The 21,506-nt window shown below is 53.4% G+C and overlaps 67 non-coding genes across 67 annotated transcripts; 45 read left to right on the forward strand and 22 right to left on the reverse strand.

Moving 5' to 3' along the window:
- The first annotated feature begins 8 nt into the window (after positions 1 to 8).
- Positions 9 to 81, forward strand: Trnav-cac (transfer RNA valine (anticodon CAC)). Its single transcript has one exon. It is a non-coding gene; the product is annotated as a tRNA-Val (tRNA).
- Positions 82 to 239: 158 nt separating this feature from the next.
- Positions 240 to 312, forward strand: Trnav-aac (transfer RNA valine (anticodon AAC)). Its single transcript has one exon. It is a non-coding gene; the product is annotated as a tRNA-Val (tRNA).
- Positions 313 to 506: 194 nt separating this feature from the next.
- Positions 507 to 578, reverse strand: Trnap-agg (transfer RNA proline (anticodon AGG)). Its single transcript has one exon. It is a non-coding gene; the product is annotated as a tRNA-Pro (tRNA).
- A 402-nt stretch (positions 579 to 980) lies between these two features.
- On the forward strand, positions 981 to 1,053 carry Trnav-cac (transfer RNA valine (anticodon CAC)). Its single transcript has one exon. It is a non-coding gene; the product is annotated as a tRNA-Val (tRNA).
- A 158-nt stretch (positions 1,054 to 1,211) lies between these two features.
- Positions 1,212 to 1,284, forward strand: Trnav-aac (transfer RNA valine (anticodon AAC)). Its single transcript has one exon. It is a non-coding gene; the product is annotated as a tRNA-Val (tRNA).
- Positions 1,285 to 1,473: 189 nt separating this feature from the next.
- Positions 1,474 to 1,550, reverse strand: Trnap-agg (transfer RNA proline (anticodon AGG)). The gene has a single exon. It is a non-coding gene; the product is annotated as a tRNA-Pro (tRNA).
- Positions 1,551 to 1,952: 402 nt separating this feature from the next.
- On the forward strand, positions 1,953 to 2,025 carry Trnav-cac (transfer RNA valine (anticodon CAC)). The gene has a single exon. It is a non-coding gene; the product is annotated as a tRNA-Val (tRNA).
- A 158-nt stretch (positions 2,026 to 2,183) lies between these two features.
- Positions 2,184 to 2,256, forward strand: Trnav-aac (transfer RNA valine (anticodon AAC)). The gene has a single exon. It is a non-coding gene; the product is annotated as a tRNA-Val (tRNA).
- Positions 2,257 to 2,450: 194 nt separating this feature from the next.
- Positions 2,451 to 2,523, reverse strand: Trnap-agg (transfer RNA proline (anticodon AGG)). The gene has a single exon. It is a non-coding gene; the product is annotated as a tRNA-Pro (tRNA).
- Positions 2,524 to 2,924: 401 nt separating this feature from the next.
- Trnav-cac (transfer RNA valine (anticodon CAC)) lies at positions 2,925 to 2,997 on the forward strand. The gene has a single exon. It is a non-coding gene; the product is annotated as a tRNA-Val (tRNA).
- Positions 2,998 to 3,155: 158 nt separating this feature from the next.
- On the forward strand, positions 3,156 to 3,228 carry Trnav-aac (transfer RNA valine (anticodon AAC)). Its single transcript has one exon. It is a non-coding gene; the product is annotated as a tRNA-Val (tRNA).
- A 194-nt stretch (positions 3,229 to 3,422) lies between these two features.
- Positions 3,423 to 3,494, reverse strand: Trnap-agg (transfer RNA proline (anticodon AGG)). The gene has a single exon. It is a non-coding gene; the product is annotated as a tRNA-Pro (tRNA).
- A 402-nt stretch (positions 3,495 to 3,896) lies between these two features.
- Trnav-cac (transfer RNA valine (anticodon CAC)) lies at positions 3,897 to 3,969 on the forward strand. Its single transcript has one exon. It is a non-coding gene; the product is annotated as a tRNA-Val (tRNA).
- A 158-nt stretch (positions 3,970 to 4,127) lies between these two features.
- On the forward strand, positions 4,128 to 4,200 carry Trnav-aac (transfer RNA valine (anticodon AAC)). The gene has a single exon. It is a non-coding gene; the product is annotated as a tRNA-Val (tRNA).
- A 189-nt stretch (positions 4,201 to 4,389) lies between these two features.
- Trnap-agg (transfer RNA proline (anticodon AGG)) lies at positions 4,390 to 4,466 on the reverse strand. Its single transcript has one exon. It is a non-coding gene; the product is annotated as a tRNA-Pro (tRNA).
- A 402-nt stretch (positions 4,467 to 4,868) lies between these two features.
- Trnav-cac (transfer RNA valine (anticodon CAC)) lies at positions 4,869 to 4,941 on the forward strand. Its single transcript has one exon. It is a non-coding gene; the product is annotated as a tRNA-Val (tRNA).
- Positions 4,942 to 5,099: 158 nt separating this feature from the next.
- Trnav-aac (transfer RNA valine (anticodon AAC)) lies at positions 5,100 to 5,172 on the forward strand. Its single transcript has one exon. It is a non-coding gene; the product is annotated as a tRNA-Val (tRNA).
- Positions 5,173 to 5,366: 194 nt separating this feature from the next.
- On the reverse strand, positions 5,367 to 5,439 carry Trnap-agg (transfer RNA proline (anticodon AGG)). The gene has a single exon. It is a non-coding gene; the product is annotated as a tRNA-Pro (tRNA).
- A 401-nt stretch (positions 5,440 to 5,840) lies between these two features.
- On the forward strand, positions 5,841 to 5,913 carry Trnav-cac (transfer RNA valine (anticodon CAC)). Its single transcript has one exon. It is a non-coding gene; the product is annotated as a tRNA-Val (tRNA).
- Positions 5,914 to 6,071: 158 nt separating this feature from the next.
- Positions 6,072 to 6,144, forward strand: Trnav-aac (transfer RNA valine (anticodon AAC)). The gene has a single exon. It is a non-coding gene; the product is annotated as a tRNA-Val (tRNA).
- A 194-nt stretch (positions 6,145 to 6,338) lies between these two features.
- On the reverse strand, positions 6,339 to 6,410 carry Trnap-agg (transfer RNA proline (anticodon AGG)). Its single transcript has one exon. It is a non-coding gene; the product is annotated as a tRNA-Pro (tRNA).
- A 402-nt stretch (positions 6,411 to 6,812) lies between these two features.
- Positions 6,813 to 6,885, forward strand: Trnav-cac (transfer RNA valine (anticodon CAC)). The gene has a single exon. It is a non-coding gene; the product is annotated as a tRNA-Val (tRNA).
- Positions 6,886 to 7,043: 158 nt separating this feature from the next.
- Trnav-aac (transfer RNA valine (anticodon AAC)) lies at positions 7,044 to 7,116 on the forward strand. Its single transcript has one exon. It is a non-coding gene; the product is annotated as a tRNA-Val (tRNA).
- A 194-nt stretch (positions 7,117 to 7,310) lies between these two features.
- On the reverse strand, positions 7,311 to 7,382 carry Trnap-agg (transfer RNA proline (anticodon AGG)). Its single transcript has one exon. It is a non-coding gene; the product is annotated as a tRNA-Pro (tRNA).
- Positions 7,383 to 7,784: 402 nt separating this feature from the next.
- On the forward strand, positions 7,785 to 7,857 carry Trnav-cac (transfer RNA valine (anticodon CAC)). Its single transcript has one exon. It is a non-coding gene; the product is annotated as a tRNA-Val (tRNA).
- Positions 7,858 to 8,015: 158 nt separating this feature from the next.
- Trnav-aac (transfer RNA valine (anticodon AAC)) lies at positions 8,016 to 8,088 on the forward strand. The gene has a single exon. It is a non-coding gene; the product is annotated as a tRNA-Val (tRNA).
- Positions 8,089 to 8,282: 194 nt separating this feature from the next.
- Positions 8,283 to 8,354, reverse strand: Trnap-agg (transfer RNA proline (anticodon AGG)). Its single transcript has one exon. It is a non-coding gene; the product is annotated as a tRNA-Pro (tRNA).
- A 402-nt stretch (positions 8,355 to 8,756) lies between these two features.
- On the forward strand, positions 8,757 to 8,829 carry Trnav-cac (transfer RNA valine (anticodon CAC)). The gene has a single exon. It is a non-coding gene; the product is annotated as a tRNA-Val (tRNA).
- Positions 8,830 to 8,987: 158 nt separating this feature from the next.
- Positions 8,988 to 9,060, forward strand: Trnav-aac (transfer RNA valine (anticodon AAC)). Its single transcript has one exon. It is a non-coding gene; the product is annotated as a tRNA-Val (tRNA).
- Positions 9,061 to 9,254: 194 nt separating this feature from the next.
- On the reverse strand, positions 9,255 to 9,326 carry Trnap-agg (transfer RNA proline (anticodon AGG)). Its single transcript has one exon. It is a non-coding gene; the product is annotated as a tRNA-Pro (tRNA).
- A 402-nt stretch (positions 9,327 to 9,728) lies between these two features.
- Positions 9,729 to 9,801, forward strand: Trnav-cac (transfer RNA valine (anticodon CAC)). The gene has a single exon. It is a non-coding gene; the product is annotated as a tRNA-Val (tRNA).
- A 158-nt stretch (positions 9,802 to 9,959) lies between these two features.
- Trnav-aac (transfer RNA valine (anticodon AAC)) lies at positions 9,960 to 10,032 on the forward strand. Its single transcript has one exon. It is a non-coding gene; the product is annotated as a tRNA-Val (tRNA).
- A 194-nt stretch (positions 10,033 to 10,226) lies between these two features.
- Positions 10,227 to 10,299, reverse strand: Trnap-agg (transfer RNA proline (anticodon AGG)). Its single transcript has one exon. It is a non-coding gene; the product is annotated as a tRNA-Pro (tRNA).
- Positions 10,300 to 10,700: 401 nt separating this feature from the next.
- On the forward strand, positions 10,701 to 10,773 carry Trnav-cac (transfer RNA valine (anticodon CAC)). Its single transcript has one exon. It is a non-coding gene; the product is annotated as a tRNA-Val (tRNA).
- A 158-nt stretch (positions 10,774 to 10,931) lies between these two features.
- Trnav-aac (transfer RNA valine (anticodon AAC)) lies at positions 10,932 to 11,004 on the forward strand. Its single transcript has one exon. It is a non-coding gene; the product is annotated as a tRNA-Val (tRNA).
- Positions 11,005 to 11,198: 194 nt separating this feature from the next.
- Positions 11,199 to 11,270, reverse strand: Trnap-agg (transfer RNA proline (anticodon AGG)). Its single transcript has one exon. It is a non-coding gene; the product is annotated as a tRNA-Pro (tRNA).
- A 402-nt stretch (positions 11,271 to 11,672) lies between these two features.
- Trnav-cac (transfer RNA valine (anticodon CAC)) lies at positions 11,673 to 11,745 on the forward strand. Its single transcript has one exon. It is a non-coding gene; the product is annotated as a tRNA-Val (tRNA).
- A 158-nt stretch (positions 11,746 to 11,903) lies between these two features.
- Positions 11,904 to 11,976, forward strand: Trnav-aac (transfer RNA valine (anticodon AAC)). The gene has a single exon. It is a non-coding gene; the product is annotated as a tRNA-Val (tRNA).
- A 194-nt stretch (positions 11,977 to 12,170) lies between these two features.
- On the reverse strand, positions 12,171 to 12,242 carry Trnap-agg (transfer RNA proline (anticodon AGG)). The gene has a single exon. It is a non-coding gene; the product is annotated as a tRNA-Pro (tRNA).
- Positions 12,243 to 12,644: 402 nt separating this feature from the next.
- Trnav-cac (transfer RNA valine (anticodon CAC)) lies at positions 12,645 to 12,717 on the forward strand. Its single transcript has one exon. It is a non-coding gene; the product is annotated as a tRNA-Val (tRNA).
- Positions 12,718 to 12,875: 158 nt separating this feature from the next.
- On the forward strand, positions 12,876 to 12,948 carry Trnav-aac (transfer RNA valine (anticodon AAC)). Its single transcript has one exon. It is a non-coding gene; the product is annotated as a tRNA-Val (tRNA).
- Positions 12,949 to 13,142: 194 nt separating this feature from the next.
- On the reverse strand, positions 13,143 to 13,214 carry Trnap-agg (transfer RNA proline (anticodon AGG)). Its single transcript has one exon. It is a non-coding gene; the product is annotated as a tRNA-Pro (tRNA).
- Positions 13,215 to 13,616: 402 nt separating this feature from the next.
- Trnav-cac (transfer RNA valine (anticodon CAC)) lies at positions 13,617 to 13,689 on the forward strand. Its single transcript has one exon. It is a non-coding gene; the product is annotated as a tRNA-Val (tRNA).
- A 158-nt stretch (positions 13,690 to 13,847) lies between these two features.
- Positions 13,848 to 13,920, forward strand: Trnav-aac (transfer RNA valine (anticodon AAC)). The gene has a single exon. It is a non-coding gene; the product is annotated as a tRNA-Val (tRNA).
- A 194-nt stretch (positions 13,921 to 14,114) lies between these two features.
- Positions 14,115 to 14,186, reverse strand: Trnap-agg (transfer RNA proline (anticodon AGG)). The gene has a single exon. It is a non-coding gene; the product is annotated as a tRNA-Pro (tRNA).
- A 402-nt stretch (positions 14,187 to 14,588) lies between these two features.
- On the forward strand, positions 14,589 to 14,661 carry Trnav-cac (transfer RNA valine (anticodon CAC)). The gene has a single exon. It is a non-coding gene; the product is annotated as a tRNA-Val (tRNA).
- A 158-nt stretch (positions 14,662 to 14,819) lies between these two features.
- On the forward strand, positions 14,820 to 14,892 carry Trnav-aac (transfer RNA valine (anticodon AAC)). The gene has a single exon. It is a non-coding gene; the product is annotated as a tRNA-Val (tRNA).
- Positions 14,893 to 15,086: 194 nt separating this feature from the next.
- Trnap-agg (transfer RNA proline (anticodon AGG)) lies at positions 15,087 to 15,158 on the reverse strand. Its single transcript has one exon. It is a non-coding gene; the product is annotated as a tRNA-Pro (tRNA).
- A 402-nt stretch (positions 15,159 to 15,560) lies between these two features.
- Positions 15,561 to 15,633, forward strand: Trnav-cac (transfer RNA valine (anticodon CAC)). Its single transcript has one exon. It is a non-coding gene; the product is annotated as a tRNA-Val (tRNA).
- A 158-nt stretch (positions 15,634 to 15,791) lies between these two features.
- On the forward strand, positions 15,792 to 15,864 carry Trnav-aac (transfer RNA valine (anticodon AAC)). The gene has a single exon. It is a non-coding gene; the product is annotated as a tRNA-Val (tRNA).
- Positions 15,865 to 16,058: 194 nt separating this feature from the next.
- Trnap-agg (transfer RNA proline (anticodon AGG)) lies at positions 16,059 to 16,131 on the reverse strand. Its single transcript has one exon. It is a non-coding gene; the product is annotated as a tRNA-Pro (tRNA).
- A 401-nt stretch (positions 16,132 to 16,532) lies between these two features.
- Positions 16,533 to 16,605, forward strand: Trnav-cac (transfer RNA valine (anticodon CAC)). Its single transcript has one exon. It is a non-coding gene; the product is annotated as a tRNA-Val (tRNA).
- Positions 16,606 to 16,763: 158 nt separating this feature from the next.
- Trnav-aac (transfer RNA valine (anticodon AAC)) lies at positions 16,764 to 16,836 on the forward strand. Its single transcript has one exon. It is a non-coding gene; the product is annotated as a tRNA-Val (tRNA).
- A 194-nt stretch (positions 16,837 to 17,030) lies between these two features.
- Positions 17,031 to 17,103, reverse strand: Trnap-agg (transfer RNA proline (anticodon AGG)). Its single transcript has one exon. It is a non-coding gene; the product is annotated as a tRNA-Pro (tRNA).
- Positions 17,104 to 17,504: 401 nt separating this feature from the next.
- Trnav-cac (transfer RNA valine (anticodon CAC)) lies at positions 17,505 to 17,577 on the forward strand. The gene has a single exon. It is a non-coding gene; the product is annotated as a tRNA-Val (tRNA).
- A 158-nt stretch (positions 17,578 to 17,735) lies between these two features.
- Positions 17,736 to 17,808, forward strand: Trnav-aac (transfer RNA valine (anticodon AAC)). Its single transcript has one exon. It is a non-coding gene; the product is annotated as a tRNA-Val (tRNA).
- A 194-nt stretch (positions 17,809 to 18,002) lies between these two features.
- On the reverse strand, positions 18,003 to 18,074 carry Trnap-agg (transfer RNA proline (anticodon AGG)). The gene has a single exon. It is a non-coding gene; the product is annotated as a tRNA-Pro (tRNA).
- Positions 18,075 to 18,476: 402 nt separating this feature from the next.
- Positions 18,477 to 18,549, forward strand: Trnav-cac (transfer RNA valine (anticodon CAC)). The gene has a single exon. It is a non-coding gene; the product is annotated as a tRNA-Val (tRNA).
- A 158-nt stretch (positions 18,550 to 18,707) lies between these two features.
- Trnav-aac (transfer RNA valine (anticodon AAC)) lies at positions 18,708 to 18,780 on the forward strand. The gene has a single exon. It is a non-coding gene; the product is annotated as a tRNA-Val (tRNA).
- A 194-nt stretch (positions 18,781 to 18,974) lies between these two features.
- Trnap-agg (transfer RNA proline (anticodon AGG)) lies at positions 18,975 to 19,046 on the reverse strand. Its single transcript has one exon. It is a non-coding gene; the product is annotated as a tRNA-Pro (tRNA).
- A 402-nt stretch (positions 19,047 to 19,448) lies between these two features.
- Positions 19,449 to 19,521, forward strand: Trnav-cac (transfer RNA valine (anticodon CAC)). Its single transcript has one exon. It is a non-coding gene; the product is annotated as a tRNA-Val (tRNA).
- Positions 19,522 to 19,679: 158 nt separating this feature from the next.
- On the forward strand, positions 19,680 to 19,752 carry Trnav-aac (transfer RNA valine (anticodon AAC)). Its single transcript has one exon. It is a non-coding gene; the product is annotated as a tRNA-Val (tRNA).
- A 194-nt stretch (positions 19,753 to 19,946) lies between these two features.
- Positions 19,947 to 20,019, reverse strand: Trnap-agg (transfer RNA proline (anticodon AGG)). The gene has a single exon. It is a non-coding gene; the product is annotated as a tRNA-Pro (tRNA).
- A 401-nt stretch (positions 20,020 to 20,420) lies between these two features.
- Positions 20,421 to 20,493, forward strand: Trnav-cac (transfer RNA valine (anticodon CAC)). Its single transcript has one exon. It is a non-coding gene; the product is annotated as a tRNA-Val (tRNA).
- A 158-nt stretch (positions 20,494 to 20,651) lies between these two features.
- Positions 20,652 to 20,724, forward strand: Trnav-aac (transfer RNA valine (anticodon AAC)). The gene has a single exon. It is a non-coding gene; the product is annotated as a tRNA-Val (tRNA).
- Positions 20,725 to 20,918: 194 nt separating this feature from the next.
- On the reverse strand, positions 20,919 to 20,990 carry Trnap-agg (transfer RNA proline (anticodon AGG)). Its single transcript has one exon. It is a non-coding gene; the product is annotated as a tRNA-Pro (tRNA).
- A 402-nt stretch (positions 20,991 to 21,392) lies between these two features.
- Positions 21,393 to 21,465, forward strand: Trnav-cac (transfer RNA valine (anticodon CAC)). The gene has a single exon. It is a non-coding gene; the product is annotated as a tRNA-Val (tRNA).
- Positions 21,466 to 21,506: the final 41 nt, after the last annotated feature.

Genomic DNA, 21,506 nt, shown 5'->3' on the forward strand with positions numbered 1-21,506 from the left:
GGTCCGTCGTTTCCGTAGTGTAGCGGTTATCACGTCTGCTTCACACGCAGAAGGTCCCCGGTTCGATCCCGGGCGGGAACAGTACTTTCCTGCCTATGTCGTATTGTCCTCCAATGAGCCACGTCGTGTGTGGATCTGCTGCATGTCCCTTCGTTTTGCAAGTACCACATTTATTGAATTTTTTAGTTACGATGGCAACATCACTACAAGTTGTCTGTGAAGTAAGGTGCACACAAGCAGTTTCCGTGGTGTAGCGGTTATCACGTCTGCCTAACACGCAGAAGGTCCCCGGTTAGATCCCGGGACGAAACACTTTTTCATCACTTTAAGCAAGACGTACTAACATGCATCTGCTACCATCTGTACCCGAAACCCTCGTAATCGCCTTCACGCGTCGGACCCGAGTGTCAATTGCTCACATCGAATAAGAAATTCATTTGATATTGACGGCGAGCTTTTTGCGCTGACTCAGCCACTGACGTGCGATCAGTTTGCACAAAACGCTAGGGCTCGTCCGGGATTTGAACCCGGGACCTCCTGCACCCTAAGCAGGAATCATACCCCTAGACCAACGAGCCCTGTGACACGGCGAATGCCAATTATTCCAGTCCCTCGATGTCGTCCAGGGTGCCCTAGAAGTCTCGTGTACGCTGGCGGGATGGGGGCGGCGCGAATTCCCGCGGTCGGCGGCCTTCCTGGGCTATTGGTACCTTCATGTAGAGCTGCCGCTGGGCTCGCAATGCCTGCTGCTGAGAAAGTGATTGCTTTTGCTGATATGACTTGCAATAACGACTGCGCGAAACGCCGCTATCTCGTTAGGGGTGCTACGGCAGACACCCTCTCGAGCACCCCGAAGACTTCTTGAGCCCTCGGCTGTGATGGGTTCCAGGCTGACAAAAGAACTGTCGTTTGTGCATTCGCGGACGAGAGAAAGTCTGAGGCAAGTTCGAGTGAACAAGGATGGACTCCTCGGGTCCGTCGTTTCCGTAGTGTAGCGGTTATCACGTCTGCTTCACACGCAGAAGGTCCCCGGTTCGATCCCGGGCGGGAACAGTACTTTCCTGCCTATGTCGTATTGTCCTCCAATGAGCCACGTCGTGTGTGGATCTGCTGCATGTCTCTTCGTTATGCAAGTACCACATTTATTGAATTTTTTAGTTACGATGGCAACATCACTACAAGTTGTCTGTGAAGTAAGGTGCACACAAGCAGTTTCCGTGGTGTAGCGGTTATCACGTCTGCCTAACACGCAGAAGGTCCCCGGTTCGATCCCGGGCGGAAACACTTTTTCATTACTTTAAGCAAGACGTACTAACATGCATCTGCTACCATCTGTACCCGAAACCCTCGTAATCGCCTTCAGGCGTCGGACCCGAGTGTCAATTGCTCACATCGAATAAGAAATTCATTTGATATTGACGGCGAGCTTTTTGCGCTGACTCAGCCACTGACGTGCGATCAGTGTGCACAAAACGCTAGGACTCGTCCGGGATTTGAACCCGGGACCTCCTGCACCCTAAGCAGGAATCATACCCCTAGGCCAACGAGGCCTGTGACACAGCGAATGCCAATTATTCCAGTCCCTCGATGTCGTCCAGGGTGCCCTAGAAGTCTCGTGTACGCTGGCGGGATGGGGGCGGCGCGAATTCCCGCGGTCGGCGGCCTTCCTGGGCTATTGGTACCTTCATGTAGAGCTGCCGCTGGGCTCGCAATGCCTGCTGCTGAGAAAGTGATTGCTTTTGCTGATATGACTTGCAATAACGACTGCGCGAAACGCCGCTATCTCGTTAGGGGTGCTACGGCAGACACCCTCTCGAGCACCCCGAAGACTTCTTGAGCCCTCGGCTGTGATGGGTTCCAGGCTGACAAAAGAACGGTCGTGTGTGCATTCGCGGAAGAGAGAAAGTCTGAGGCAAGTTCGAGTGAACAAGGATGGCCTCCTCGGGTCCGTCGTTTCCGTAGTGTAGCGGTTATCACGTCTGCTTCACACGCAGAAGGTCCCCGGTTCGATCCCGGGCGGGAACAGTACTTTCCTGCCTATGTCGTATTGTCCTCCAATGAGCCACGTCGTGTGTGGATCTGCTGCATGTCTCTTCGTTATGCAAGTACCACATTTATTGAATTTTTTAGTTACGATGGCAACATCACTACAAGTTGTCTGTGAAGTAAGGTGCACACAAGCAGTTTCCGTGGTGTAGCGGTTATCACGTCTGCCTAACACGCAGAAGGTCCCCGGTTAGATCCCGGGCGGAAACACTTTTTCATTACTTTAAGCAAGACGTACTAACATGCATCTGCTACCATCTGTACCCGAAACCCTCGTAATCGCCTTCAGGCGTCGGACCCGAGTGTCAATTGCTCACATCGAATAAGAAATTCATTTGATATTGACGGCGAGCTTTTTGCGCTGACTCAGCCGCTGACGTGCGATCAGTGTGCACAAAACACTAGGACTCGTCCGGGATTTGAACCCGGGACCTCCTGCACCCTAAGCAGGAATCATACCCCTAGACCAACGAGGCCTGTGACACAGCGAATGCCAATTATTCCAGTCCCTCGATGTCGTCCAGGGTGCCCTAGAAGTCTCGTGTACGCTGGCGGGATGGGGGCGGCGCGAATTCCCGCGGTCGGCGGCCTTCCTGGGCTATTGGTACCTTCATGTAGAGCTGCCGCTGGGCTCGCAATGCCTGCTGCTGAGAAAGTGATTGCTTTTGCTGATATGACTTGCAATAACGACTGCGCGAAACGCCGCTATCTCGTTAGGGGTGCTACGGCAGACACCCTCTCGAGCACCCCGAAGACTTCTTGAGCCCTCGGCTGTGATGGGTTCCAGGCTGACAAAAGAACTGTCGTGTGTGCATTCGCGGACGAGAGAAAGTCTGAGGCAAGTTCGAGTGAACAAGGATGGACTCCTCGGGTCCGTCGTTTCCGTAGTGTAGCGGTTATCACGTCTGCTTCACACGCAGAAGGTCCCCGGTTCGATCCCGGGCGGGAACAGTACTTTCCTGCCTATGTCGTATTGTCCTCCAATGAGCCACGTCGTGTGTGGATCTGCTGCATGTCCCTTCGTTTTGCAAGTACCACATTTATTGAATTTTTTAGTTACGATGGCAACATCACTACAAGTTGTCTGTGAAGTAAGGTGCACACAAGCAGTTTCCGTGGTGTAGCGGTTATCACGTCTGCCTAACACGCAGAAGGTCCCCGGTTAGATCCCGGGACGAAACACTTTTTCATCACTTTAAGCAAGACGTACTAACATGCATCTGCTACCATCTGTACCCGAAACCCTCGTAATCGCCTTCACGCGTCGGACCCGAGTGTCAATTGCTCACATCGAATAAGAAATTCATTTGATATTGACGGCGAGCTTTTTGCGCTGACTCAGCCACTGACGTGCGATCAGTTTGCACAAAACGCTAGGGCTCGTCCGGGATTTGAACCCGGGACCTCCTGCACCCTAAGCAGGAATCATACCCCTAGACCAACGAGCCCTGTGACCCGGCGAATGCCAATTATTCCAATCCCTCGATGTCGTCCAGGGTGCCCTAGAAGTCTCGTGTACGCTGGCGGGATGGGGGCGGCGCGAATTCCCGCGGTCGGCGGCCTTCCTGGGCTATTGGTACCTTCATGTAGAGCTGCCGCTGGGCTCGCAATGCCTGCTGCTGAGAAAGTGATTGCTTTTGCTGATATGACTTGCAATAACGACTGCGCGAAACGCCGCTATCTCGTTAGGGGTGCTACGGCAGACACCCTCTCGAGCACCCCGAAGACTTCTTGAGCCCTCGGCTGTGATGGGTTCCAGGCTGACAAAAGAACTGTCGTTTGTGCATTCGCGGACGAGAGAAAGTCTGAGGCAAGTTCGAGTGAACAAGGATGGACTCCTCGGGTCCGTCGTTTCCGTAGTGTAGCGGTTATCACGTCTGCTTCACACGCAGAAGGTCCCCGGTTCGATCCCGGGCGGGAACAGTACTTTCCTGCCTATGTCGTATTGTCCTCCAATGAGCCACGTCGTGTGTGGATCTGCTGCATGTCTCTTCGTTATGCAAGTACCACATTTATTGAATTTTTTAGTTACGATGGCAACATCACTACAAGTTGTCTGTGAAGTAAGGTGCACACAAGCAGTTTCCGTGGTGTAGCGGTTATCACGTCTGCCTAACACGCAGAAGGTCCCCGGTTCGATCCCGGGCGGAAACACTTTTTCATTACTTTAAGCAAGACGTACTAACATGCATCTGCTACCATCTGTACCCGAAACCCTCGTAATCGCCTTCAGGCGTCGGACCCGAGTGTCAATTGCTCACATCGAATAAGAAATTCATTTGATATTGACGGCGAGCTTTTTGCGCTGACTCAGCCACTGACGTGCGATCAGTGTGCACAAAACGCTAGGACTCGTCCGGGATTTGAACCCGGGACCTCCTGCACCCTAAGCAGGAATCATACCCCTAGGCCAACGAGGCCTGTGACACAGCGAATGCCAATTATTCCAGTCCCTCGATGTCGTCCAGGGTGCCCTAGAAGTCTCGTGTACGCTGGCGGGATGGGGGCGGCGCGAATTCCCGCGGTCGGCGGCCTTCCTGGGCTATTGGTACCTTCATGTAGAGCTGCCGCTGGGCTCGCAATGCCTGCTGCTGAGAAAGTGATTGCTTTTGCTGATATGACTTGCAATAACGACTGCGCGAAACGCCGCTATCTCGTTAGGGGTGCTACGGCAGACACCCTCTCGAGCACCCCGAAGACTTCTTGAGCCCTCGGCTGTGATGGGTTCCAGGCTGACAAAAGAACGGTCGTGTGTGCATTCGCGGAAGAGAGAAAGTCTGAGGCAAGTTCGAGTGAACAAGGATGGCCTCCTCGGGTCCGTCGTTTCCGTAGTGTAGCGGTTATCACGTCTGCTTCACACGCAGAAGGTCCCCGGTTCGATCCCGGGCGGGAACAGTACTTTCCTGCCTATGTCGTATTGTCCTCCAATGAGCCACGTCGTGTGTGGATCTGCTGCATGTCTCTTCGTTATGCAAGTACCACATTTATTGAATTTTTTAGTTACGATGGCAACATCACTACAAGTTGTCTGTGAAGTAAGGTGCACACAAGCAGTTTCCGTGGTGTAGCGGTTATCACGTCTGCCTAACACGCAGAAGGTCCCCGGTTCGATCCCGGGCGGAAACACTTTTTCATTACTTTAAGCAAGACGTACTAACATGCATCTGCTACCATCTGTACCCGAAACCCTCGTAATCGCCTTCAGGCGTCGGACCCGAGTGTCAATTGCTCACATCGAATAAGAAATTCATTTGATATTGACGGCGAGCTTTTTGCGCTGACTCAGCCGCTGACGTGCGATCAGTGTGCACAAAACACTAGGACTCGTCCGGGATTTGAACCCGGGACCTCCTGCACCCTAAGCAGGAATCATACCCCTAGACCAACGAGGCCTGTGACACAGCGAATGCCAATTATTCCAGTCCCTCGATGTCGTCCAGGGTGCCCTAGAAGTCTCGTGTACGCTGGCGGGATGGGGGCGGCGCGAATTCCCGCGGTCGGCGGCCTTCCTGGGCTATTGGTACCTTCATGTAGAGCTGCCGCTGGGCTCGCAATGCCTGCTGCTGAGAAAGTGATTGCTTTTGCTGATATGACTTGCAATAACGACTGCGCGAAACGCCGCTATCTCGTTAGGGGTGCTACGGCAGACACCCTCTCGAGCACCCCGAAGACTTCTTGAGCCCTCGGCTGTGATGGGTTCCAGGCTGACAAAAGAACTGTCGTGTGTGCATTCGCGGAAGAGAGAAAGTCTGAGGCAAGTTCGAGTGAACAAGGATGGACTCCTCGGGTCCGTCGTTTCCGTAGTGTAGCGGTTATCACGTCTGCTTCACACGCAGAAGGTCCCCGGTTCGATCCCGGGCGGGAACAGTACTTTCCTGCCTATGTCGTATTGTCCTCCAATGAGCCACGTCGTGTGTGGATCTGCTGCATGTCTCTTCGTTATGCAAGTACCACATTTATTGAATTTTTTAGTTACGATGGCAACATCACTACAAGTTGTCTGTGAAGTAAGGTGCACACAAGCAGTTTCCGTGGTGTAGCGGTTATCACGTCTGCCTAACACGCAGAAGGTCCCCGGTTAGATCCCGGGACGAAACACTTTTTCATCACTTTAAGCAAGACGTACTATCATGCATCTGCTACCATCTGTACCCGAAACCCTCGTAATCGCCTTCACGCGTCGGACCCGAGTGTCAATTGCTCACATCGAATAAGAAATTCATTTGATATTGACGGCGAGCTTTTTGCGCAGACTCAGCCACTGACGTGCGATCAGTTTGCACAAAACGCTAGGGCTCGTCCGGGATTTGAACCCGGGATCTCCTCCACCCTAAGCAGGAATCATACCCCTAGACCAACGAGCCCTGTGACCCGGCGAATGCCAATTATTCCAGTCCCTCGATGTCGTCCAGGGTGCCCTGGAAGTCTCGTGTACGCTGGCGGGATGGGGGCGGCGCGAATTCCCGCGGTCGGCGGCCTTCCTGGGCTATTGGTACCTTCATGTAGAGCTGCCGCTGGGCTCGCAATGCCTGCTGCTGAGAAAGTGATTGCTTTTGCTGATATGACTTGCAATAACGACTGCGCGAAACGCCGCTATCTCGTTAGGGGTGCTACGGCAGACACCCACTCGAGCACCCCGAAGACTTCTTGAGCCCTCGGCTGTGATGGGTTCCAGGCTGACAAAAGAACTGTCGTTTGTGCATTCGCGGACGAGAGAAAGTCTGAGGCAAGTTCGAGTGAACAAGGATGGACTCCTCGGGTCCGTCGTTTCCGTAGTGTAGCGGTTATCACGTCTGCTTCACACGCAGAAGGTCCCCGGTTCGATCCCGGGCGGGAACAGTACTTTCCTGCCTATGTCGTATTGTCCTCCAATGAGCCACGTCGTGTGTGGATCTGCTGCATGTCCCTTCGTTTTGCAAGTACCACATTTATTGAATTTTTTAGTTACGATGGCAACATCACTACAAGTTGTCTGTGAAGTAAGGTGCACACAAGCAGTTTCCGTGGTGTAGCGGTTATCACGTCTGCCTAACACGCAGAAGGTCCCCGGTTAGATCCCGGGACGAAACACTTTTTCATCACTTTAAGCAAGACGTACTAACATGCATCTGCTACCATCTGTACCCGAAACCCTCGTAATCGCCTTCACGCGTCGGACCCGAGTGTCAATTGCTCACATCGAATAAGAAATTCATTTGATATTGACGGCGAGCTTTTTGCGCTGACTCAGCCACTGACGTGCGATCAGTTTGCACAAAACGCTAGGGCTCGTCCGGGATTTGAACCCGGGACCTCCTGCACCCTAAGCAGGAATCATACCCCTAGACCAACGAGCCCTGTGACCCGGCGAATGCCAATTATTCCAATCCCTCGATGTCGTCCAGGGTGCCCTAGAAGTCTCGTGTACGCTGGCGGGATGGGGGCGGCGCGAATTCCCGCGGTCGGCGGCCTTCCTGGGCTATTGGTACCTTCATGTAGAGCTGCCGCTGGGCTCGCAATGCCTGCTGCTGAGAAAGTGATTGCTTTTGCTGATATGACTTGCAATAACGACTGCGCGAAACGCCGCTATCTCGTTAGGGGTGCTACGGCAGACACCCTCTCGAGCACCCCGAAGACTTCTTGAGCCCTCGGCTGTGATGGGTTCCAGGCTGACGAAAGAACGGTCGTGTGTGCATTCGCGGAAGAGAGAAAGTCTGAGGCAAGTTCGAGTGAACAAGGATGGCCTCCTCGGGTCCGTCGTTTCCGTAGTGTAGCGGTTATCACGTCTGCTTCACACGCAGAAGGTCCCCGGTTCGATCCCGGGCGGGAACAGTACTTTCCTGCCTATGTCGTATTGTCCTCCAATGAGCCACGTCGTGTGTGGATCTGCTGCATGTCCCTTCGTTTTGCAAGTACCACATTTATTGAATTTTTTAGTTACGATGGCAACATCACTACAAGTTGTCTGTGAAGTAAGGTGCACACAAGCAGTTTCCGTGGTGTAGCGGTTATCACGTCTGCCTAACACGCAGAAGGTCCCCGGTTAGATCCCGGGACGAAACACTTTTTCATCACTTTAAGCAAGACGTACTAACATGCATCTGCTACCATCTGTACCCGAAACCCTCGTAATCGCCTTCACGCGTCGGACCCGAGTGTCAATTGCTCACATCGAATAAGAAATTCATTTGATATTGACGGCGAGCTTTTTGCGCTGACTCAGCCACTGACGTGCGATCAGTTTGCACAAAACGCTAGGGCTCGTCCGGGATTTGAACCCGGGACCTCCTGCACCCTAAGCAGGAATCATACCCCTAGACCAACGAGCCCTGTAACCCGGCGAACGCCAATTATTCCAGTCCCTCGATGTCGTCCAGGGTGCCCTGGAAGTCTCGTGTACGCTTGCGGGATGGGGGCGGCGCGAATTCCCGCGGTCGGCGGCCTTCCTGGGCTATTGGTACCTTCATGTAGAGCTGCCGCTGGGCTCGCAATGCCTGCTGCTGAGAAAGTGATTGCTTTTGCTGATATGACTTGCAATAACGACTGCGCGAAACGCCGCTATCTCGTTAGGGGTGCTACGGCAGACACCCTCTCGAGCACCCCGAAGACTTCTTGAGCCCTCGGCTGTGATGGGTTCCAGGCTGACAAAAGAACTGTCGTTTGTGCATTCGCGGACGAGAGAAAGTCTGAGGCAAGTTCGAGTGAACAAGGATGGACTCCTCGGGTCCGTCGTTTCCGTAGTGTAGCGGTTATCACGTCTGCTTCACACGCAGAAGGTCCCCGGTTCGATCCCGGGCGGGAACAGTACTTTCCTGCCTATGTCGTATTGTCCTCCAATGAGCCACGTCGTGTGTGGATCTGCTGCATGTCCCTTCGTTTTGCAAGTACCACATTTATTGAATTTTTTAGTTACGATGGCAACATCACTACAAGTTGTCTGTGAAGTAAGGTGCACACAAGCAGTTTCCGTGGTGTAGCGGTTATCACGTCTGCCTAACACGCAGAAGGTCCCCGGTTAGATCCCGGGACGAAACACTTTTTCATCACTTTAAGCAAGACGTACTAACATGCATCTGCTACCATCTGTACCCGAAACCCTCGTAATCGCCTTCACGCGTCGGACCCGAGTGTCAATTGCTCACATCGAATAAGAAATTCATTTGATATTGACGGCGAGCTTTTTGCGCTGACTCAGCCACTGACGTGCGATCAGTTTGCACAAAACGCTAGGGCTCGTCCGGGATTTGAACCCGGGACCTCCTGCACCCTAAGCAGGAATCATACCCCTAGACCAACGAGCCCTGTAACCCGGCGAACGCCAATTATTCCAGTCCCTCGATGTCGTCCAGGGTGCCCTGGAAGTCTCGTGTACGCTTGCGGGATGGGGGCGGCGCGAATTCCCGCGGTCGGCGGCCTTCCTGGGCTATTGGTACCTTCATGTAGAGCTGCCGCTGGGCTCGCAATGCCTGCTGCTGAGAAAGTGATTGCTTTTGCTGATATGACTTGCAATAACGACTGCGCGAAACGCCGCTATCTCGTTAGGGGTGCTACGGCAGACACCCTCTCGAGCACCCCGAAGACTTCTTGAGCCCTCGGCTGTGATGGGTTCCAGGCTGACAAAAGAACTGTCGTTTGTGCATTCGCGGACGAGAGAAAGTCTGAGGCAAGTTCGAGTGAACAAGGATGGACTCCTCGGGTCCGTCGTTTCCGTAGTGTAGCGGTTATCACGTCTGCTTCACACGCGGAAGGTCCCCGGTTCGATCCCGGGCGGGAACAGTACTTTCCTGCCTATGTCGTATTGTCCTCCAATGAGCCACGTCGTGTGTGGATCTGCTGCATGTCTCTTCGTTATGCAAGTACCACATTTATTGAATTTTTTAGTTACGATGGCAACATCACTACAAGTTGTCTGTGAAGTAAGGTGCACACAAGCAGTTTCCGTGGTGTAGCGGTTATCACGTCTGCCTAACACGCAGAAGGTCCCCGGTTAGATCCCGGGCGGAAACACTTTTTCATTACTTTAAGCAAGACGTACTAACATGCATCTGCTACCATCTGTACCCGAAACCCTCGTAATCGCCTTCAGGCGTCGGACCCGAGTGTCAATTGCTCACATCGAATAAGAAATTCATTTGATATTGACGGCGAGCTTTTTGCGCTGACTCAGCCGCTGACGTGCGATCAGTGTGCACAAAACACTAGGACTCGTCCGGGATTTGAACCCGGGACCTCCTGCACCCTAAGCAGGAATCATACCCCTAGACCAACGAGGCCTGTGACACAGCGAATGCCAATTATTCCAGTCCCTCGATGTCGTCCAGGGTGCCCTAGAAGTCTCGTGTACGCTGGCGGGATGGGGGCGGCGCGAATTCCCGCGGTCGGCGGCCTTCCTGGGCTATTGGTACCTTCATGTAGAGCTGCCGCTGGGCTCGCAATGCCTGCTGCTGAGAAAGTGATTGCTTTTGCTGATATGACTTGCAATAACGACTGCGCGAAACGCCGCTATCTCGTTAGGGGTGCTACGGCAGACACCCTCTCGAGCACCCCGAAGACTTCTTGAGCCCTCGGCTGTGATGGGTTCCAGGCTGACAAAAGAACTGTCGTGTGTGCATTCGCGGAAGAGAGAAAGTCTGAGGCAAGTTCGAGTGAACAAGGATGGACTCCTCGGGTCCGTCGTTTCCGTAGTGTAGCGGTTATCACGTCTGCTTCACACGCAGAAGGTCCCCGGTTCGATCCCGGGCGGGAACAGTACTTTCCTGCCTATGTCGTATTGTCCTCCAATGAGCCACGTCGTGTGTGGATCTGCTGCATGTCTCTTCGTTATGCAAGTACCACATTTATTGAATTTTTTAGTTACGATGGCAACATCACTACAAGTTGTCTGTGAAGTAAGGTGCACACAAGCAGTTTCCGTGGTGTAGCGGTTATCACGTCTGCCTAACACGCAGAAGGTCCCCGGTTAGATCCCGGGACGAAACACTTTTTCATCACTTTAAGCAAGACGTACTATCATGCATCTGCTACCATCTGTACCCGAAACCCTCGTAATCGCCTTCACGCGTCGGACCCGAGTGTCAATTGCTCACATCGAATAAGAAATTCATTTGATATTGACGGCGAGCTTTTTGCGCTGACTCAGCCACTGACGTGCGATCAGTTTGCACAAAACGCTAGGGCTCGTCCGGGATTTGAACCCGGGACCTCCTGCACCCTAAGCAGGAATCATACCCCTAGACCAACGAGCCCTGTAACCCGGCGAACGCCAATTATTCCAGTCCCTCGATGTCGTCCAGGGTGCCCTGGAAGTCTCGTGTACGCTGGCGGGATGGGGGCGGCGCGAATTCCCGCGGTCTGCGGCCTTCCTGGGCTATTGGTACCTTCATGTAGAGCTGCCGCTGGGCTCGCAATGCCTGCTGCTGAGAAAGTGATTGCTTTTGCTGATATGACTTGCAATAACGACTGCGCGAAACGCCGCTATCTCGTTAGGGGTGCTACGGCAGACACCCTCTCGAGCACCCCGAAGACTTCTTGAGCCCTCGGCTGTGATGGGTTCCAGGCTGACAAAAGAACTGTCGTTTGTGCATTCGCGGACGAGAGAAAGTCTGAGGCAAGTTCGAGTGAACAAGGATGGACTCCTCGGGTCCGTCGTTTCCGTAGTGTAGCGGTTATCACGTCTGCTTCACACGCAGAAGGTCCCCGGTTCGATCCCGGGCGGGAACAGTACTTTCCTGCCTATGTCGTATTGTCCTCCAATGAGCCACGTCGTGTGTGGATCTGCTGCATGTCCCTTCGTTTTGCAAGTACCACATTTATTGAATTTTTTAGTTACGATGGCAACATCACTACAAGTTGTCTGTGAAGTAAGGTGCACACAAGCAGTTTCCGTGGTGTAGCGGTTATCACGTCTGCCTAACACGCAGAAGGTCCCCGGTTAGATCCCGGGACGAAACACTTTTTCATCACTTTAAGCAAGACGTACTAACATGCATCTGCTACCATCTGTACCCGAAACCCTCGTAATCGCCTTCACGCGTCGGACCCGAGTGTCAATTGCTCACATCGAATAAGAAATTCATTTGATATTGACGGCGAGCTTTTTGCGCTGACTCAGCCACTGACGTGCGATCAGTTTGCACAAAACGCTAGGGCTCGTCCGGGATTTGAACCCGGGACCTCCTGCACCCTAAGCAGGAATCATACCCCTAGACCAACGAGCCCTGTAACCCGGCGAACGCCAATTATTCCAGTCCCTCGATGTCGTCCAGGGTGCCCTGGAAGTCTCGTGTACGCTGGCGGGATGGGGGCGGCGCGAATTCCCGCGGTCTGCGGCCTTCCTGGGCTATTGGTACCTTCATGTAGAGCTGCCGCTGGGCTCGCAATGCCTGCTGCTGAGAAAGTGATTGCTTTTGCTGATATGACTTGCAATAACGACTGCGCGAAACGCCGCTATCTCGTTAGGGGTGCTACGGCAGACACCCTCTCGAGCACCCCGAAGACTTCTTGAGCCCTCGGCTGTGATGGGTTCCAGGCTGACAAAAGAACTGTCGTTTGTGCATTCGCGGACGAGAGAAAGTCTGAGGCAAGTTCGAGTGAACAAGGATGGACTCCTCGGGTCCGTCGTTTCCGTAGTGTAGCGGTTATCACGTCTGCTTCACACGCAGAAGGTCCCCGGTTCGATCCCGGGCGGGAACAGTACTTTCCTGCCTATGTCGTATTGTCCTCCAATGAGCCACGTCGTGTGTGGATCTGCTGCATGTCCCTTCGTTTTGCAAGTACCACATTTATTGAATTTTTTAGTTACGATGGCAACATCACTACAAGTTGTCTGTGAAGTAAGGTGCACACAAGCAGTTTCCGTGGTGTAGCGGTTATCACGTCTGCCTAACACGCAGAAGGTCCCCGGTTAGATCCCGGGACGAAACACTTTTTCATCACTTTAAGCAAGACGTACTAACATGCATCTGCTACCATCTGTACCCGAAACCCTCGTAATCGCCTTCACGCGTCGGACCCGAGTGTCAATTGCTCACATCGAATAAGAAATTCATTTGATATTGACGGCGAGCTTTTTGCGCTGACTCAGCCACTGACGTGCGATCAGTTTGCACAAAACGCTAGGGCTCGTCCGGGATTTGAACCCGGGACCTCCTGCACCCTAAGCAGGAATCATACCCCTAGACCAACGAGCCCTGTAACCCGGCGAACGCCAATTATTCCAGTCCCTCGATGTCGTCCAGGGTGCCCTGGAAGTCTCGTGTACGCTGGCGGGATGGGGGCGGCGCGAATTCCCGCGGTCTGCGGCCTTCCTGGGCTATTGGTACCTTCATGTAGAGCTGCCGCTGGGCTCGCAATGCCTGCTGCTGAGAAAGTGATTGCTTTTGCTGATATGACTTGCAATAACGACTGCGCGAAACGCCGCTATCTCGTTAGGGGTGCTACGGCAGACACCCTCTCGAGCACCCCGAAGACTTCTTGAGCCCTCGGCTGTGATGGGTTCCAGGCTGACAAAAGAACTGTCGTTTGTGCATTCGCGGACGAGAGAAAGTCTGAGGCAAGTTCGAGTGAACAAGGATGGACTCCTCGGGTCCGTCGTTTCCGTAGTGTAGCGGTTATCACGTCTGCTTCACACGCAGAAGGTCCCCGGTTCGATCCCGGGCGGGAACAGTACTTTCCTGCCTATGTCGTATTGTCCTCCAATGAGCCACGTCGTGTGTGGATCTGCTGCATGTCCCTTCGTTTTGCAAGTACCACATTTATTGAATTTTTTAGTTACGATGGCAACATCACTACAAGTTGTCTGTGAAGTAAGGTGCACACAAGCAGTTTCCGTGGTGTAGCGGTTATCACGTCTGCCTAACACGCAGAAGGTCCCCGGTTAGATCCCGGGACGAAACACTTTTTCATCACTTTAAGCAAGACGTACTAACATGCATCTGCTACCATCTGTACCCGAAACCCTCGTAATCGCCTTCACGCGTCGGACCCGAGTGTCAATTGCTCACATCGAATAAGAAATTCATTTGATATTGACGGCGAGCTTTTTGCGCTGACTCAGCCACTGACGTGCGATCAGTTTGCACAAAACGCTAGGGCTCGTCCGGGATTTGAACCCGGGACCTCCTGCACCCTAAGCAGGAATCATACCCCTAGACCAACGAGCCCTGTAACCCGGCGAACGCCAATTATTCCAGTCCCTCGATGTCGTCCAGGGTGCCCTGGAAGTCTCGTGTACGCTGGCGGGATGGGGGCGGCGCGAATTCCCGCGGTCTGCGGCCTTCCTGGGCTATTGGTACCTTCATGTAGAGCTGCCGCTGGGCTCGCAATGCCTGCTGCTGAGAAAGTGATTGCTTTTGCTGATATGACTTGCAATAACGACTGCGCGAAACGCCGCTATCTCGTTAGGGGTGCTACGGCAGACACCCTCTCGAGCACCCCGAAGACTTCTTGAGCCCTCGGCTGTGATGGGTTCCAGGCTGACAAAAGAACTGTCGTTTGTCCATTCGCGGACGAGAGAAAGTCTGAGGCAAGTTCGAGTGAACAAGGATGGACTCCTCGGGTCCGTCGTTTCCGTAGTGTAGCGGTTATCACGTCTGCTTCACACGCAGAAGGTCCCCGGTTCGATCCCGGGCGGGAACAGTACTTTCCTGCCTATGTCGTATTGTCCTCCAATGAGCCACGTCGTGTGTGGATCTGCTGCATGTCCCTTCGTTTTGCAAGTACCACATTTATTGAATTTTTTAGTTACGATGGCAACATCACTACAAGTTGTCTGTGAAGTAAGGTGCACACAAGCAGTTTCCGTGGTGTAGCGGTTATCACGTCTGCCTAACACGCAGAAGGTCCCCGGTTAGATCCCGGGACGAAACACTTTTTCATCACTTTAAGCAAGACGTACTAACATGCATCTGCTACCATCTGTACCCGAAACCCTCGTAATCGCCTTCACGCGTCGGACCCGAGTGTCAATTGCTCACATCGAATAAGAAATTCATTTGATATTGACGGCGAGCTTTTTGCGCTGACTCAGCCACTGACGTGCGATCAGTTTGCACAAAACGCTAGGGCTCGTCCGGGATTTGAACCCGGGACCTCCTGCACCCTAAGCAGGAATCATACCCCTAGACCAACGAGCCCTGTAACCCGGCGAACGCCAATTATTCCAGTCCCTCGATGTCGTCCAGGGTGCCCTGGAAGTCTCGTGTACGCTTGCGGGATGGGGGCGGCGCGAATTCCCGCGGTCGGCGGCCTTCCTGGGCTATTGGTACCTTCATGTAGAGCTGCCGCTGGGCTCGCAATGCCTGCTGCTGAGAAAGTGATTGCTTTTGCTGATATGACTTGCAATAACGACTGCGCGAAACGCCGCTATCTCGTTAGGGGTGCTACGGCAGACACCCTCTCGAGCACCCCGAAGACTTCTTGAGCCCTCGGCTGTGATGGGTTCCAGGCTGACAAAAGAACTGTCGTTTGTGCATTCGCGGACGAGAGAAAGTCTGAGGCAAGTTCGAGTGAACAAGGATGGACTCCTCGGGTCCGTCGTTTCCGTAGTGTAGCGGTTATCACGTCTGCTTCACACGCGGAAGGTCCCCGGTTCGATCCCGGGCGGGAACAGTACTTTCCTGCCTATGTCGTATTGTCCTCCAATGAGCCACGTCGTGTGTGGATCTGCTGCATGTCTCTTCGTTATGCAAGTACCACATTTATTGAATTTTTTAGTTACGATGGCAACATCACTACAAGTTGTCTGTGAAGTAAGGTGCACACAAGCAGTTTCCGTGGTGTAGCGGTTATCACGTCTGCCTAACACGCAGAAGGTCCCCGGTTAGATCCCGGGCGGAAACACTTTTTCATTACTTTAAGCAAGACGTACTAACATGCATCTGCTACCATCTGTACCCGAAACCCTCGTAATCGCCTTCAGGCGTCGGACCCGAGTGTCAATTGCTCACATCGAATAAGAAATTCATTTGATATTGACGGCGAGCTTTTTGCGCTGACTCAGCCGCTGACGTGCGATCAGTGTGCACAAAACACTAGGACTCGTCCGGGATTTGAACCCGGGACCTCCTGCACCCTAAGCAGGAATCATACCCCTAGACCAACGAGGCCTGTGACACAGCGAATGCCAATTATTCCAGTCCCTCGATGTCGTCCAGGGTGCCCTAGAAGTCTCGTGTACGCTGGCGGGATGGGGGCGGCGCGAATTCCCGCGGTCGGCGGCCTTCCTGGGCTATTGGTACCTTCATGTAGAGCTGCCGCTGGGCTCGCAATGCCTGCTGCTGAGAAAGTGATTGCTTTTGCTGATATGACTTGCAATAACGACTGCGCGAAACGCCGCTATCTCGTTAGGGGTGCTACGGCAGACACCCTCTCGAGCACCCCGAAGACTTCTTGAGCCCTCGGCTGTGATGGGTTCCAGGCTGACAAAAGAACTGTCGTTTGTGCATTCGCGGACGAGAGAAAGTCTGAGGCAAGTTCGAGTGAACAAGGATGGACTCCTCGGGTCCGTCGTTTCCGTAGTGTAGCGGTTATCACGTCTGCTTCACACGCGGAAGGTCCCCGGTTCGATCCCGGGCGGGAACAGTACTTTCCTGCCTATGTCGTATTGTCCTCCAATGAGCCACGTCGTGTGTGGATCTGCTGCATGTCTCTTCGTTATGCAAGTACCACATTTATTGAATTTTTTAGTTACGATGGCAACATCACTACAAGTTGTCTGTGAAGTAAGGTGCACACAAGCAGTTTCCGTGGTGTAGCGGTTATCACGTCTGCCTAACACGCAGAAGGTCCCCGGTTAGATCCCGGGCGGAAACACTTTTTCATTACTTTAAGCAAGACGTACTAACATGCATCTGCTACCATCTGTACCCGAAACCCTCGTAATCGCCTTCAGGCGTCGGACCCGAGTGTCAATTGCTCACATCGAATAAGAAATTCATTTGATATTGACGGCGAGCTTTTTGCGCTGACTCAGCCGCTGACGTGCGATCAGTGTGCACAAAACACTAGGACTCGTCCGGGATTTGAACCCGGGACCTCCTGCACCCTAAGCAGGAATCATACCCCTAGACCAACGAGGCCTGTGACACAGCGAATGCCAATTATTCCAGTCCCTCGATGTCGTCCAGGGTGCCCTAGAAGTCTCGTGTACGCTGGCGGGATGGGGGCGGCGCGAATTCCCGCGGTCGGCGGCCTTCCTGGGCTATTGGTACCTTCATGTAGAGCTGCCGCTGGGCTCGCAATGCCTGCTGCTGAGAAAGTGATTGCTTTTGCTGATATGACTTGCAATAACGACTGCGCGAAACGCCGCTATCTCGTTAGGGGTGCTACGGCAGACACCCTCTCGAGCACCCCGAAGACTTCTTGAGCCCTCGGCTGTGATGGGTTCCAGGCTGACAAAAGAACTGTCGTTTGTCCATTCGCGGACGAGAGAAAGTCTGAGGCAAGTTCGAGTGAACAAGGATGGACTCCTCGGGTCCGTCGTTTCCGTAGTGTAGCGGTTATCACGTCTGCTTCACACGCAGAAGGTCCCCGGTTCGATCCCGGGCGGGAACAGTACTTTCCTGCCTATGTCGTATTGTCCTCCAATGAGCCACGTCGTGTGTGGATCTGCTGCATGTCCCTTCGTTTTGCAAGTACCACATTTATTGAATTTTTTAGTTACGATGGCAACATCACTACAAGTTGTCTGTGAAGTAAGGTGCACACAAGCAGTTTCCGTGGTGTAGCGGTTATCACGTCTGCCTAACACGCAGAAGGTCCCCGGTTAGATCCCGGGACGAAACACTTTTTCATCACTTTAAGCAAGACGTACTATCATGCATCTGCTACCATCTGTACCCGAAACCCTCGTAATCGCCTTCACGCGTCGGACCCGAGTGTCAATTGCTCACATCGAATAAGAAATTCATTTGATATTGACGGCGAGCTTTTTGCGCTGACTCAGCCACTGACGTGCGATCAGTTTGCACAAAACGCTAGGGCTCGTCCGGGATTTGAACCCGGGACCTCCTGCACCCTAAGCAGGAATCATACCCCTAGACCAACGAGCCCTGTAACCCGGCGAACGCCAATTATTCCAGTCCCTCGATGTCGTCCAGGGTGCCCTGGAAGTCTCGTGTACGCTGGCGGGATGGGGGCGGCGCGAATTCCCGCGGTCTGCGGCCTTCCTGGGCTATTGGTACCTTCATGTAGAGCTGCCGCTGGGCTCGCAATGCCTGCTGCTGAGAAAGTGATTGCTTTTGCTGATATGACTTGCAATAACGACTGCGCGAAACGCCGCTATCTCGTTAGGGGTGCTACGGCAGACACCCTCTCGAGCACCCCGAAGACTTCTTGAGCCCTCGGCTGTGATGGGTTCCAGGCTGACAAAAGAACTGTCGTTTGTGCATTCGCGGACGAGAGAAAGTCTGAGGCAAGTTCGAGTGAACAAGGATGGACTCCTCGGGTCCGTCGTTTCCGTAGTGTAGCGGTTATCACGTCTGCTTCACACGCAGAAGGTCCCCGGTTCGATCCCGGGCGGGAACAGTACTTTCCTGCCTATGTCGTATTGTCCTCCAATGAGCCACGTCGTGTGTGGATCTGCTGCATGTCCCTTCGTTTTGCAAGTACCACATTTATTGAATTTTTTAGTTACGATGGCAACATCACTACAAGTTGTCTGTGAAGTAAGGTGCACACAAGCAGTTTCCGTGGTGTAGCGGTTATCACGTCTGCCTAACACGCAGAAGGTCCCCGGTTAGATCCCGGGACGAAACACTTTTTCATCACTTTAAGCAAGACGTACTAACATGCATCTGCTACCATCTGTACCCGAAACCCTCGTAATCGCCTTCACGCGTCGGACCCGAGTGTCAATTGCTCACATCGAATAAGAAATTCATTTGATATTGACGGCGAGCTTTTTGCGCTGACTCAGCCACTGACGTGCGATCAGTTTGCACAAAACGCTAGGGCTCGTCCGGGATTTGAACCCGGGACCTCCTGCACCCTAAGCAGGAATCATACCCCTAGACCAACGAGCCCTGTAACCCGGCGAACGCCAATTATTCCAGTCCCTCGATGTCGTCCAGGGTGCCCTGGAAGTCTCGTGTACGCTTGCGGGATGGGGGCGGCGCGAATTCCCGCGGTCGGCGGCCTTCCTGGGCTATTGGTACCTTCATGTAGAGCTGCCGCTGGGCTCGCAATGCCTGCTGCTGAGAAAGTGATTGCTTTTGCTGATATGACTTGCAATAACGACTGCGCGAAACGCCGCTATCTCGTTAGGGGTGCTACGGCAGACACCCTCTCGAGCACCCCGAAGACTTCTTGAGCCCTCGGCTGTGATGGGTTCCAGGCTGACAAAAGAACTGTCGTTTGTGCATTCGCGGACGAGAGAAAGTCTGAGGCAAGTTCGAGTGAACAAGGATGGACTCCTCGGGTCCGTCGTTTCCGTAGTGTAGCGGTTATCACGTCTGCTTCACACGCGGAAGGTCCCCGGTTCGATCCCGGGCGGGAACAGTACTTTCCTGCCTATGTCGTATTGTCCTCCAATGAGCCACGTCGTGTGTGGATCTGCTGCATGTCTCTTCGTTATGCAAGTACCACATTTATTGAATTTTTTAGTTACGATGGCAACATCACTACAAGTTGTCTGTGAAGTAAGGTGCACACAAGCAGTTTCCGTGGTGTAGCGGTTATCACGTCTGCCTAACACGCAGAAGGTCCCCGGTTAGATCCCGGGCGGAAACACTTTTTCATTACTTTAAGCAAGACGTACTAACATGCATCTGCTACCATCTGTACCCGAAACCCTCGTAATCGCCTTCAGGCGTCGGACCCGAGTGTCAATTGCTCACATCGAATAAGAAATTCATTTGATATTGACGGCGAGCTTTTTGCGCTGACTCAGCCGCTGACGTGCGATCAGTGTGCACAAAACACTAGGACTCGTCCGGGATTTGAACCCGGGACCTCCTGCACCCTAAGCAGGAATCATACCCCTAGACCAACGAGGCCTGTGACACAGCGAATGCCAATTATTCCAGTCCCTCGATGTCGTCCAGGGTGCCCTAGAAGTCTCGTGTACGCTGGCGGGATGGGGGCGGCGCGAATTCCCGCGGTCGGCGGCCTTCCTGGGCTATTGGTACCTTCATGTAGAGCTGCCGCTGGGCTCGCAATGCCTGCTGCTGAGAAAGTGATTGCTTTTGCTGATATGACTTGCAATAACGACTGCGCGAAACGCCGCTATCTCGTTAGGGGTGCTACGGCAGACACCCTCTCGAGCACCCCGAAGACTTCTTGAGCCCTCGGCTGTGATGGGTTCCAGGCTGACAAAAGAACTGTCGTGTGTGCATTCGCGGAAGAGAGAAAGTCTGAGGCAAGTTCGAGTGAACAAGGATGGACTCCTCGGGTCCGTCGTTTCCGTAGTGTAGCGGTTATCACGTCTGCTTCACACGCAGAAGGTCCCCGGTTCGATCCCGGGCGGGAACAGTACTTTCCTGCCTATGTCGTATTGTCCTCCAATGAGCCACGTCGTGTGTGGATCTGCTGCATGTCTCTTCGTTATGCAAGTACCACATTTATTGAATTTTTTAGTTACGATGGCAACATCACTACAAGTTGTCTGTGAAGTAAGGTGCACACAAGCAGTTTCCGTGGTGTAGCGGTTATCACGTCTGCCTAACACGCAGAAGGTCCCCGGTTAGATCCCGGGACGAAACACTTTTTCATCACTTTAAGCAAGACGTACTATCATGCATCTGCTACCATCTGTACCCGAAACCCTCGTAATCGCCTTCACGCGTCGGACCCGAGTGTCAATTGCTCACATCGAATAAGAAATTCATTTGATATTGACGGCGAGCTTTTTGCGCTGACTCAGCCACTGACGTGCGATCAGTTTGCACAAAACGCTAGGGCTCGTCCGGGATTTGAACCCGGGACCTCCTGCACCCTAAGCAGGAATCATACCCCTAGACCAACGAGCCCTGTAACCCGGCGAACGCCAATTATTCCAGTCCCTCGATGTCGTCCAGGGTGCCCTGGAAGTCTCGTGTACGCTGGCGGGATGGGGGCGGCGCGAATTCCCGCGGTCTGCGGCCTTCCTGGGCTATTGGTACCTTCATGTAGAGCTGCCGCTGGGCTCGCAATGCCTGCTGCTGAGAAAGTGATTGCTTTTGCTGATATGACTTGCAATAACGACTGCGCGAAACGCCGCTATCTCGTTAGGGGTGCTACGGCAGACACCCTCTCGAGCACCCCGAAGACTTCTTGAGCCCTCGGCTGTGATGGGTTCCAGGCTGACAAAGGAACTGTCGTGTGTGCATTCGCGGACGAGAGAAAGTCTGAGGCAAGTTCGAGTGAACAAGGATGGACTCCTCGGGTCCGTCGTTTCCGTAGTGTAGCGGTTATCACGTCTGCTTCACACGCGGAAGGTCCCCGGTTCGATCCCGGGCGGGAACAGTACTTTCCTGCCTATGTCGTATTGTCCTCCAATGAGCCAC

The sequence above is a fragment of the Schistocerca serialis genome, chromosome 2 (genome assembly GCF_023864345.2).
Source record: "Schistocerca serialis cubense isolate TAMUIC-IGC-003099 chromosome 2, iqSchSeri2.2, whole genome shotgun sequence".
Classification (NCBI taxonomy): domain Eukaryota; kingdom Metazoa; phylum Arthropoda; class Insecta; order Orthoptera; family Acrididae; genus Schistocerca; species Schistocerca serialis.